Source organism: Narcine bancroftii, chromosome 7 (assembly GCF_036971445.1).
Source record: "Narcine bancroftii isolate sNarBan1 chromosome 7, sNarBan1.hap1, whole genome shotgun sequence".
Taxonomy (NCBI): domain Eukaryota; kingdom Metazoa; phylum Chordata; class Chondrichthyes; order Torpediniformes; family Narcinidae; genus Narcine; species Narcine bancroftii.
In genome coordinates this window covers 72,333,059-72,344,460 of record NC_091475.1, presented here as the reverse complement: position 1 = coordinate 72,344,460, position 11,402 = coordinate 72,333,059, and the positions used below count along the sequence as shown (strand labels likewise).

Sequence of the window (11,402 nt, the reverse complement as noted above, 5' to 3'; positions counted from 1 at the left end):
TGGGAGGAAAGGGGGGGGGGGAGAAAAAGTCACTGTATATGTGTGAAAAGAAATAGTGTATATCATGGCTAATGTGATTTATGGTGTGAAAAATAAAAAAATTTAAAAAAAAAAAAAAAAAAAAGAAAAAGACTATGTCTTTGTAACTGATTGTTGACTCCCACAAACTCTGTAAGGTTACCCATCAGCCTTCTATACTCCACGGAAAAATGTCCCAAGCCTCATCTTAGTACTCAAGTTGCCCAGTCCTTGTAATATTTGTGTGAATCTTAGTTGCACCCTTTCCATTTTAACATCGTATTTTCCTATAGGTAGATGATCAGAGCTGATGACAGATGTAAAATGGCATCCCAATTCCAGTACTTAATTTTTGTTTATGTCACACATAACACAGGCAGAGAAAAATTAAATTTAAATCACGGCTACCTTTGAAGAGTCTGATGACTTCCACCATGAAAATATGCCAGTCGCTGCATTCAGAAGCAGGTAAAACTTCCTGATCAATCTCAGACGTAGATGGCGCCACAGTTAGTGCATCGCTTTTACAGCGCCAGTGATTGAGACCAGACCTGGATACGAATCCTGCACTGTGGGTAAGGAGTCTCTACATTGTCCCCGTGTCTGCATGGGTTTTCCCCGGGGAGTGCCCTCCAGTTTCTGACCACAGCTCAAAAACGAACTGGTGTTGTAGGTCAATTGGGTATGATTGAGCGGCATGGACTTGTGGGTCGAAAGGGCCTGTTACTGGGCTGTAGATCTAACTTTCACTGAAGGGAAGTGAACTAGAATTTTCCACGGGGGGATGGAATGTGAAGATTACTGAAAATTTCTTTACAAACATCCACGTGAATATATATTAGACAAGAAGAGATTATAGCTAATAGAATTTGGAGGTTCGCAAAGACACAGGTGAGATGATAAGTCTGAAATGCCAATACAGGTAATGTTAGGCTGAAGAGATGCCCCAAATTGATTGTCAATGGAACTAGTTGCAATCTTGACCCAACCCACACTTGTCCTAATATACTATGGCCAATCTTGCATGACATTCTACACTATGAAGACTCTAGTGCATAAAAAGGGACTCAGGGGGCTGCGGAATGACTTGGATATAGTTCTTTTTTTGTAAGTAAACCACATTATGGACTGCCTAATATTGCACAGTGGAATGAATAATATGAAACAAATGAACCAAAGGAATGTGTAAGAATGATTTGGGGAAAACTGAACTGGAAATGGCGAAACAGAGAGGTAGAAAAACCTCAATATATTGTAACATTCAACAAACATTTAGACAGGTACATGGCTAGGAAGGTTTTCAAGAGATATGGGCTGAACACAGGCAAATGGGTCCAGTTTAGTTAGCTTGGAGAGGTATGGCTGAGGGGCATTTTTCTATGGTGTAGAACTCCCTATCTCACCAGTAATAAATGTTCCTTCATCTCTCACCCATTCCTAAATTGTGTGGACATGATGCCATTCATTCAGTAAAGCTGATCCTGACAATTTAAATAGGACATCATACATGTTCTGTGGGTAGTAAGGGATTACTTATGGTGGTGTGCAAGTAGGGGAGAAAAGGTTGAGAACCACAAGATGGACAGATAGATGCAGATAAACTTTGATAGATTGCAGGGCTATGAGGAATTGGCACAAAAGAGGAGCTGAAGGGAACATCGATCAGGCACAATCTTAACATAGCAGTGAAATATAGAGATATAGCACTAGAAAATAGGAGCAGAATTGGGCCACAATCCCATCAAACCTGCCCCATCTTTCAATAAGATTGTGCCATACCTCTCCAAGCTAACTAAGCTGGACCCATTTGCCTGTGTTCAGCCCATATCCCTTGAAAACCTTCCTAGCCATGTCTAAATGTCTGTCGAATGTTACAATTTTCCCTGGTTCGACCTCTTCCTCTTTCCTTATTTCTACCCCATCCCCCCCCCCTGCACATTTCTCTACATTCTTATTGGTTTCACTGACAACTGAGCCTTTAGAGCATTGAAAGCACAAAATATTCATCAACAATAAGCATATATATATATATATATATATATATATATATATATAATGTGTCTCTTGTGATAAAATAATAAAAAGTACAAATAAGCACTGACATAGTTTAAAAAACCCACCCCCCTCCCACTGCCGACTATTGAATATTTGGCACTACCTGCTCTATCAAACAGGATGTGCCCTTTGAACTTGTTAGATATAACATGCCTGGCTGATTCATAAGCATCTTGCCCAGCCTTTTGTAGAAATTTCAGAGGCCCTGGCTGATATATTCTAAATGTCCTTCGCCACGGGTGTGACGCCAGAGGATTGGAGGGTAGCTCATGTTATCCTGTTGTTTAATAAAGGACCCAAAAATAAGCCAGGAAATTATAGGCTAGTGAGACTGTCGTCAGTAATAGGTAAATCATTGGAAGGAGCTCTGATAGGATATATAGGTATTTGGACAGTCAAGAGCAGATTAAGGACAGTTGGCATGGCTTTGTGCGTGGTAGATCGTGTTTAGCAAATTTTTTAGTTTTTCGAGATTACTAAGAAAGTCAATGAAGGAAAGACTGTGGATGTTATCTACATGGATTTTGGTAAAACCTTTGACAAGGTCCCACATGGGAGGTTAGTCAGACAGGTTAAGGAATTGGATGTGTGGGAGAAAACAGAGAGTGGTAGTGGATGGTTGCTTCTGAGACTGGAGGCCTGTAACTAGTGGTGTGTCTCAGGGATCTGTGTTGGGACCATTGCTGTTTGTTGTCCACATCAATGATCTGGATGATAATGTGGTAAATTGGATCAGCAAGTTTGATGATGACGTAAAGATAGGAGGGCTTGTGGACAGCAAGGAAAATTTTCAAAGTTTGCAGAAGGATCTGGAACAATTTGGAGAATGGGCCAAAAAATTGCAGATGGTGTTTAATGCAGACAAGTGTGAGGTGGTGTATTTTGGAAGGGCACACCCAGGTCAGATATACTCAATAAATGATAGAGGAGCAGAAGATCTAGGAATACAGATACATTGTTCCCTGAAGGTAGTGTTGCAGGTGGACAGGGTTGTAAAGAAAGCTTTTGGCATCTTATCCTTTATAAATCAAAGTATTGAGGTTAGGATTTGGAATGGTATGTTGAAGTTGTTTAAGACATTGATGAGGCCAAATTTGGAATATTGTATGCAGTTCTGGGCACCAAACGACAGAAAGGATATCAATAAGATTGAAAAAGTGCAGAGAAGATTTACTAGGACATTGCCAGGTCTTCAGGAGTTGAGTTACAGGGAAAGATTAAACAGGTTAGGACTTTATTCCTTGGCACATAGAAGAATGAGGGGAGATTTGACAGAGGTTTACAAAATTAAGAGAGATATAGACAGAATGGATGCAAGTAGGCTTTTTCCACTTAGATTGGGGGATAAATACGAGAGGTCATATTTTAAGCTGAAAGGGGAAATGCTTTAGGGGGAATATTAGGGGGAAGTTCTTCATCCAGAGAGAGGTGGGAGTGTGGAATGATCTGCCATCTGATGTGGTGAATGTGGACTCGATCTTGTGTTTTAAGAATAAATTGGATAGATACATGGATGGGAGAGGTCTGGAGGATTATGGAATGGGAGTAGGTCAGTGGGACAAGTGAAATGATGGCCAGGACAGACTAGAAGGGATAAATGACCTGCTTTCTGTCCTTTAGCGTTCGATGACCTTCAGCCCACAATGCCTCACCAACCATGATTGCCAATCTAAACCAATCTCATCCACCTGCACATAATTTCTTTCCCTTTATTCACGTATCTGTCTAAATACCTCTCAAATATCACCATTGCATCTGCTTCTACCACCTTCCCTGTCAGTTCTCGCATCTTCAAACACGTCCTGCAGCTAAAACTGCCTTCCAATGCCCATTTCTCTCTACTGAATACTCCTGCAACAAGTTTGCCAATCACTTCTATTCAGTTCACAAAGGGCGGCTCTAAGCTTGCAGTTACCTGTCACTTTCATTTTCCATCTCACTCCCACTCTGACCTCTATCACCAACCATATACCTTGCTCCAAAGAAACTAATGAAATAGGAAACATCTCATCTTCCATCTGAATAAGTGAGAGACCCTTGATAATTTGTTTAACAATTTCAGATAACTAACTTTTAAAAAAACTCTCCACCAATGTGACTACAACTCTCTTCTTCAAATAGTTTTTGCTGTTTCAAGCTGCAACTTATAAAATAGCTGTTATCTTAAAACCTTTAGCTGCCCCTGATATTCCCCAGTTCTCTCCAAATGTCCAGCTTAATACCCTTCTGTTTTTTAACTATTTAATTCTGAGGAAGAGTTACGGGCCTAAATGGTCTTTATATTCTCACCCCTGGATATGTTACATGATCTTCTAGAATTTTATCTTTTTGTTTTGGAAATAAATAGCACTTTCCAGTTGCTGGAAGAGTGCTGGTGAGAGGGCATACACATTTAAGACCTGGTCATATTTGCAGCTGTGTGTCTGAATGTTGGCAGCTGTGAGCTGTTCAAATGTGCTCACTGTTAATAAAACATTAGGATAAGACACAAGTAAGGCTGGTTTTTAAAATGGTGTTGTGCAATATCACAAACCATTTAAACATTTTTAAAAGAAAGAAATATGTAATGTTGCTTTAACAATCAGAATCAGGATTTATTATCATGAACAAGTCATGAATTTCAGTGTTTTGTGGAAGCACCATAGTGCTTCATATTATGATGTTACTATAAAAACAAAATAATATTAACAGTGCATGAAATGTCAGGCAGTGTCTTTGGTTTATTGATCATTCTGGAATCTGAGGGCAGTGGGGAAGAAGCTGTCCAGGTGCCGCTGAGCGCTCGTCTTCAGGCTCCTAGACCTTTTCCCGATTGTAGCAGAGTGAAGAGGGCATGGCCTGGTGGTGGGGGGTCTTTGACAATAGAGGCTGCATTTTTAAGACCCCGCCTCAGGTAGATGACCTTGATGGAGTAAAGTCTGATGCCTGTGATGTCGCCGGCTGAGTTAACAAGCATCTGGAGTTTATTCTTGTCCTGAGAGTTGGCGCCTCTATACCAGAATGCTCTCCTCGGTCCACCTGTAGAAGTTTACGAGAGTCTTCGGTGACATACTGAATCTCTTCAAACACTTCACAAAGTATAGCCGCTGGCGAGCCTTCATTAAAAAAAAAATCTATGAATAATTAACCTCTTAGTTTTTGATAACACAAACATAAGCCCAGCAAATGGATGGAGAAGGAATGCCTGGTCAAGTGAGGCTGCCCACAGAATGTTTCTTAGTCATAATTTATAACATCCCAACTCACTAATAATCAGCATGATTTCCTGTGAGTTAAAAAGAATGTGGATAAAAGACCAATGCTAATATAGGAGAAAATATCTGAAAACAAAAGTCAGGTGTCTCCCCAAGGTACTAAAGTTAGTCTAGGTGGTCACATAGACCAAATCATGTAATTCATCCACATTTTAAGTGTGGTGATCATATCACTAGTCAAAGTCAAAATTAAAATTTATTGCCAGACTACACAGATCCCATACAACCCTGAGCTTTTTATTCCTGTGGTCCAGGCAGAATTTCAAATGACCGATAACTGTAAACTGTACTCAAAGAAAGAAATGTAAAGAAAGGAAAGAAATATAACTGTTCAGTAATAGATAATGAGCAAAGTAAGAATCCTCAAATGAGTTTCCGAATGACTCTGTTGTTCAGGAGTCTGATGGTTGAAGGGTACAAGTCTGCTGGGACCCGTACCTCCTTCCTGATGGCAGCAGCGAGGGCAGAGCGAGGGCTGGGAGCTGCCGATCCTTGATGATTACTCTGCTCTTCAATGCCGGCGTTCAATGTAGATTTTCTCAATGGTGGGGAGAGTTTTGCCTGTGATGAACAGGATTGTGTCTATTACCATTTGCAGGGTTTTTTTTCCTTCAGAAGTATTAGTACCCCCATCCCAGGCTGTGTTGCAGCCAGACGCACACTTTCCACTACATCTGTACAAGTTTGCCATGGTTTGCAGTGACATACCAAACCTCCACAAACTCCTGAAGAAGTAAGGTGCTGACGGGCAGTTTCTTCATTAATATTGTTTCATTCGTTATTACTTTATTATTATATTGCAAACTATTGGTGACTTAAGGTTCACTTATCTTTGACTATTGCTTCTCTTGTGGTATTAGTGGGTGAGACCATTCAGCAGTTTAGTCATTGCTCTGAAAACAGCACTAGATTAGGACTCGTGGAGATAAATCCCATACTCACCTTTGAATTTTTGCCTTATCTATTGCTCTCCCATGCTCAGAACTCACTCCCACTTCTCTTCAACCTCTTATGTACCTTCTGAACTGGGACTCAATCTGGGTAAAGTATCTGTTTGTCATTGATTCACTTCATCTTACAATATCTAGGAGTGTCACTGGGCCATTAAGCAATGACCAGCTGTTGGAACGAAGTCAATGCTTCCTGCTTTAGCTGGTAAATTTTATCGTCCGTCATAGTAAGTACCTTCCATTATCTCAACCAGTTCTGGCCTTGCAGAGCATCCAGACGTGGCCTCTTGTTAATCTTCCCTTATTGAATCAAAAGAAAGGAAGAGGGAGTTGGTTGGAGGGAAATATCGCTTAACCGATATACTAAACACAGCAGAAAAGAAATGGGTGACATCGCTTGGTCAAATGTCACTGAGATACATTAATTCCCATTCAGGTTCAACATGCAAGAAATCAGCACAATTTACGATAAGAATTGGACATTTTGGCCAAAGGAAGTGATGAGTGCAGGTCTGCCGTGATTTCATCCAGCACTTTGAGAAGACCCTGTAAATCTTGAAGACTCTGAAAACTCTCGGTGTGATGAGACGAAACAAAACACAATCATTGTGTATGCCTGAGATTCTCCAAACAAACCCTGGAGGCTTCTGTAGAGGAAATTGGAAGAAAAAGGAATATACCAGTTCCATAGGACATAACAGCCAAAGCCCTGGAGACCTCTATGCATGAAGTAGGCAGTCGATGATTCCTTTACGGCTTGCAGTGAATGTCATTGTAATGCACTGGAGTTAATACACACATTCACAGGTTGAATGCCCACTCACTCTGTTTAAGTTAGGTCCAGCTTCATTTAATGTTTTATTCTACGTTTATGTACTTGGTAAGATTAGTAAGACCAGTTTTTAAAGCCAGTCTGGATGGACAATAGGTTTCAGATGGGAGTTATTTTTCTTGTCCCCTCTCTGAACAAAACATGACTCAAAATATATAATATACAATTTGTTCAGAGGAATGTTTGCCAGTTTAGCCTACATCAGCATCCTCTCACAGTTCCGTCAACTTGCTGGCCAAACATTAAACAACAAAATATTAAATCAGACTGATTTCCTGTGCAGCTATTTTATCAAACTGGCAATTTCCGAAAGGATTTGAATCTGAGCTTATACTTCCTTCAATATCCAGGGGGTCTGAAAATTGCTGCCAATTTGATGCATATCACAAACTGACTCCAACAGCTGAACACATACTTTCCCCTATATTTTAAAGGACTTCAGCTGGGTATAATAATTCAGGTTGGAAATACTGTACTATTTTATAGACTCCTGGCTTTATTTTATGAGGGTAATTTATCAAGAATATATGAAAGGATGATTGCCAAGGGGAAGGAAGTACTTGTGCTATATTTTCAAGTCTGATAATAATGTTATACCCAATATTTTATAATATTAAGTGCCATTAAGTGGCAATTAAGCAGAAGGCCTGAGTCATTAATGATTCTTCTTTTAGAAGCTGAATCTACAGATACCATTTTAAAACACCATAATGCGCTTTGAAAATCCTATTGTGTTTGTATTTTACTTGCCATCAGAGTAATTATAAATGTCTTTTCAGTGCAAGATCAGTTTTAGATCCAAGAAGCTTGAGCATTCAGATGGTCTGTCAATTTGAGTATCCAATAAAAGGCCAGATGAAATGGATTAAAGAAGCACTTTTCTGCCTGTGGATTGATACCAAAACTATGATTCAAGGTGATGGACTCTCAAAGAGATGGGGCATCTCTATAACATTTAGTTCCATCGTTTAAATCCTCATCTAATGCTGTAACTTCCTGAGCATGTTGGAAATCTGAAATTGACAAGGAATACATGCTCAGCTGGGCAGGCTGAGTAGGGACTTGTGTCTGCACCGCAGGTCAATGGAAGTTTATCAACACTGAGGTAAGTCGGAAGCAAAGCAAATCTGAAAATGCAAGGGAAGTGGGAAGGAGGGAGGAAAAAGAAGACTTTAATTCTACAACCCAATCCTACTCTGACCTTTCAGTCTTTGACCCCCCCTTCATTGTTCCAGTAAGTTGAAGGAACATCGAACCTTCTGGCTCCACCATGACCCCTGCAGTATAGACCATTAGTGATTCTTGCAGCCCTCATTTCCAGCTTTCTTAGCTTTATTTTTTTATCTCTTCTCTTTAATTTCAGATTTTTATTTGTCTGCTATGATATACAGACATGCTTTTTTATTAACTTTAATGCTGCATCATTACTCCTTTCACCAGTTAACCTTACACAAAACAATAATTTCAGGAGGAACTCAGCAGGTCACGCACCATCCATGGAGAGCAATAGGGAAGTCAACGTTTCCAGCCTGTGACTTCCTGCAGGAAACACTGGGTCGGAAACACTGACAGTTTATTACTTTTAGAAACATATAGAATTATGAAGGGTATGGATAGGATAGATGTAGGAAGGTTTTTTGAGCTGGCTGGGGAAACTAAAATGAGAGGACCCAGTCTCAAGATTCGGAGGAGTAGATTTAGGACAGAGATGAGGAAAAATAGTTTTTCCCAGAGAGTAGTGAATGTTTGGAATTCTCTAACCAGGGAAGTGGTTGAGGCTGCCTCATTAAACATATTTAAAATTCGGTTAGATAAATTTTTACATGATAGAGGAATTAGGGGATATGGGGAGAAGGCAGGTAGATGGAGTTAGGTCATAAATTAGATCAGCCATGATCGTATTGAATGGCGGAGCAGGCTTGATGAGCCATTTTTGGCCTACTCCTGTTCCTACTTCCTATGTTCCTATGTTCCACAGATGCTGCTTAACCCGCTGGGTATCCCCAGCATGCATTTTTGGCATTTTTTTTAAGTTCTCCAGTGTCTGTTAGCTTCTTAATTTAGAAATACATACAGCACGGTAACAGGCCCTTTCATCCCATGAGCCCGTGCCACCCAATTACGCCTAATTGACCTGCAACCCCCCCCACCCCAGTACATTTTGAATGGTGGGAGGAAACTGGAGTGCACAGAGGAAACCTACGCAGATACAGGGAGAACATACATGCTCCTTACAGGCAGTGCAGGATTCGAACCCTGTTCCCAATCGCGGGTGCTGTTACTGCATTGAGCTAACCGCTAAAAAAATTTATATGTTATTATCCTGTATTTTGATTGAGATCCATCCTTTGAGTCAGGTTTGCTCTTTATTAAACTATACTTCTGGAAGTCTGAAATAATGAGAAATTTAAAAGTTCAATCAGATAGGAGTCTTTAACTAGGACTTAGGGAGAAATTTGGGATACCATCTAATTCTCTATTTGTATATTACCAAGTGTGAGCTTTGATGATAGATAATTTTGGAAGATAAATTATGCTACCTAAATTAACTAAGTTTGAGCTTTTAATTTTTGATACATTAAAAAAGGGATTTATTTCAGAAATGTATGCATTGTTACAAGATAAGATGAATAAATCAGGTTTAAGTAAATCTAGAATTAAATGGGAAGATTTATCTTTCGATATATCTCTGGAGGAATGGGAAGTTACATGTCAAGATAATGTGACTAAATTACTTAATGTAATGTTGCGGAGTCCAGAGGACCCCAAAAACCAGCAGCTATAGATATTCACCACAACACAGGGTTACTTCACCAAAAGTAGTTTTTAATTATAATTGAACAAGAAAATAGAATTAAACTTTAACTTATTACTTAACCTACTTACTTAACCTACCTAACCTACTTAACCCCCCTTCTAAATAATACTAAGCACAGGTGTGTGTAATGTATATTTAAGATTAGAAAAGTTCTTTGGATCACAGTCCAATCTCACTGGTTGCAGACAACTCTTGTTCTGTGCACAAAAGTTAGCGTTAACAAAGTTCACCAGTCTTTGGTGCTTAACAGGCAAAGGGTTACCACTCAGGAGGGTTCTTGCTGGTTTTGTTCCTGGACATCCACACCTGATTCCTTTCCAATCAGTTTTGCTGATGAAACTTGCCCCCTTCAGGGTTCTTCGGGTCACCTCAGACAGCTAGTCTTCTTCTTTGACCAGACAGCCTTCCAAAAGTTTGCCAGCTTTGTCCATCTCTCCTCTCTGTTTCACTCCCTTCCTCTCTGAGAGCAAAACTGTTCTGCCCTCCCTGCAAAGATCACATGCTCTCCCAGGCAAGCTGCCGAATGTTGTTACTTTGTTGCTTCTCTGCAAAAAGCATTCTGCAAAAGTCCTACAAAAATTCTGTTTTAAAATGTGTATGTGCAAGCTGCTCTAACAATTCCTCCCAAACCACCTCTAGATACTCTGTCACAGTAAGATGTAGTTTAGTCAATTATAATATTTTACATCAGTTATATTTGACTCCTGAGAAGTTAAAAACATATGGCTTTAGTAATGCAGATTTATGTTTTTGATGTGGATTTCATACTGGAATGTTTTTACATGCAGTTTGGTCTTGTGATGAAGTTCAACCATTTTGGAAAAAAAATAAAAATTTTTTGGAAGAATTATTTAAGATTAAATTACCATTGGATCCATTAATTGTTTTGTTGGATTATACTACATCTTTAGTTACTGGTTTAGGGTTGGATAAGTTTCAGATGCCGTTTGTCCATTTGGCATTGGTGGTAGCGTGGAAATCTATTGCGATTACATGGAAAGATAATGGGGATTTAAATATAGACCGCTGGCATAACCAGTTAAGGACCTGTATTTATATGGAGAAAATAACATATAATTTGCATGATAATTATTCTTTTTTTGTTCAGATGTGGTCACCTTACTTGTGGGTGGTGGGGGTGGGGGGTTATGGGAAGGGTGGGGAGGGTGGTTTTGTTTGTTTTTGTTTGCTTTTTTATATATGTATTCCAAAATCGCAAATAAAGTTTTAAAAAAAAGGCCATCTCCTCCAACTTTCCAGTCCTCCTGAGTATCTGTCCTCTTAATCACTCTCATTTATTCGCTGAATTATTGACAGGTCAAGCCTTCAGCTATCACGATCCTAAACTCGGGAATTACCACCCAAAATCTTTCCATTCCTCCATCTTCTGGAAGGCAGATAAGAAGTTTGCTCCTTCCTCGTGAAGTGTTTAGTACTAAACTTGGACCTGCTTCCACCTTTGGTCATCGAGGGAG

At 39.7% G+C, this 11,402-nt stretch overlaps 1 long non-coding RNA gene across 1 annotated transcript; it reads right to left on the bottom strand.

Annotated features, from left to right (window-relative positions):
- Positions 1–4,666: 4,666 nt before the first annotated feature.
- Positions 4,667–10,541, bottom strand: LOC138739876 (uncharacterized). Its single transcript, XR_011342512.1, has 4 exons — positions 10,190–10,541; positions 6,513–6,577; positions 5,766–5,888; positions 4,667–5,168 (listed from the first exon to the last, which is right to left on the bottom strand). It is a non-coding gene; the product is annotated as an uncharacterized lncRNA (long non-coding RNA).
- Positions 10,542–11,402: the final 861 nt, after the last annotated feature.